The 1,672-nt window shown below is 44.5% G+C and overlaps 1 pseudogene; it reads left to right on the top strand.

Annotated features, from left to right (window-relative positions):
- The first annotated feature begins 490 nt into the window (after positions 1 to 490).
- On the top strand, positions 491 to 1,452 carry LOC124088884 (olfactory receptor 8B3-like; annotated as a pseudogene).
- Positions 1,453 to 1,672: the final 220 nt, after the last annotated feature.

The following is a 1,672-nucleotide window of genomic DNA, read 5'->3' as shown; positions in this document are numbered from 1 at the left end:
ATCAGACCTATTTGGCCCTCCATGAGAATAGGGAAGAAGTATTAACAAGATCCTTTCCTGAAGTCCTGATGCAGAAGGGTGAGGGCTGAATTGTACCTGTGTTGCTATTCTTCTTCCAAACCTTATCTGTGAGTCCAGTGAGTCCTTTAAAAGCCTCATCTCCTCTCTCTCTCTCTACTGAAATTACCATTGACCCTGAGATTGGAAGGGGTTGTCCCTGCAGAAATGGATCTGAGATGCTGTAAGGCCAAAAGTAATAATTGGCTTCCTGAACCTTATCCCCTCAGAAATTGCTGTCTATGCATGTTTTAATATTCATCTGTATACATTCTCTCAAGCTTACAAAATGAAAAAAATGAAGACAGAAAATGGTGGGCTAGAATTCATCTCCCCATCTGGCTCTCAATCTCATTATACTGGGTCTGGGTGGAGAGAGCTGGCTTCTCCTTTTAATGTTACTATTTCTTCTTTTCTCACAGACACAGTCCAGGGAGGAATGGCCTCAGGCAATGGCTCCTCAGTGACCCAGTTTATCCTGCTGGGTTTAACACAGCAGCCAGAGCTCCAGCTGCTTCTCTTCCTCCTCTTCTTAGGAACCTACGTGGTCTCTGTGGTGGGGAACCTGGGCTTGATTGTTCTGATTGTTCTGAATCCTCACCTGCACACTCCCATGTACTACTTCCTCTTCAACCTTTCCTTCACAGATCTCTGCTACTCCTCCATCATTACCAACCACCCCCCCCCCGCCCCCCGGCCCACGGCTGATGAGCTTTGTAAATCAGAACATCATCTCTTATGCAGAGTGCATGGCTCAGCTCTTTTTCTTTGCTTTTTTTGTAATTGATGAGTGCTGTATTTTCACATCAATGGCCTATGATTGATATGTGGCCATCTGTAAACCTCTGCTTTACAGGATCACCATGTCCCATCAGGTCTGCTTTGTGCTGATGGCAGGTGGGTATGCAATGGGGTTTACGGGTGCCATGGCCCACACTGGATGCATGATGAGACTCATTTTTTTGTGATGGCAACATCATCAATCACTACATGTGTGACATACCTCCTCTCCTGAAGCTCTCCTGCACAAGCACCTCCATCAATGCGCTGGTGGTCTTCATTGTGGTGGGTGTCAATTTAATAGTACCTAGTCTTACCATCTTTATTTCTTACACTTTGATCCTTTCCAACATCCTCTGCATCCATTCTACAAAGGGCAGATCCAAAGCCTTTGGTACCTGCAGCTCCCACATAATTGGTGTTTCTCTTTTCTTTGGATCATCAGCATTTATATATTTTAAATCTTCTCCTGCTGAATCTAGGGATCAAGATAAAGTATCCACAGTGTTTTATACCATTGTGGGGCTGATGATGAATCCTTTCATATACAGTTTGAGGAACAAAGATGTTCAAGTTGCATTGAGCAAGACTTTGAAGAAAAGGGTGCTTGTCTAAGTAGAATTTATATTGTTTATAAGTGGCAAATCCTAGTAAGGGCACGTGATACATAAAACTATGGATACAAGAGGAAGTGAGGGGAAAGGGAAAAATAATACAAGGGGGACAAATGAATGTCAGTAGAGGGGGCAGAGAGAGAAGAGGGGAGGGGAGGGGAGGGGAGGGGGGATAGTAGAGGATAGGAAAGGCAGCAGAACACAACAGACACTAGTATGGC

This window comes from Marmota monax, unplaced genomic scaffold, assembly GCF_021218885.2.
Source record: "Marmota monax isolate L192 unplaced genomic scaffold, Marmota_monax_Labrador192_F-V1.1 WCK01_AAM20220418_F8-fsc00081, whole genome shotgun sequence".
In the NCBI taxonomy this organism is placed as follows: Eukaryota; Metazoa; Chordata; class Mammalia; order Rodentia; family Sciuridae; genus Marmota; species Marmota monax.
The sequence above is the reverse complement of the archived record's forward strand: the minus strand, read 5'-3'. Positions and strand labels throughout refer to the sequence as shown.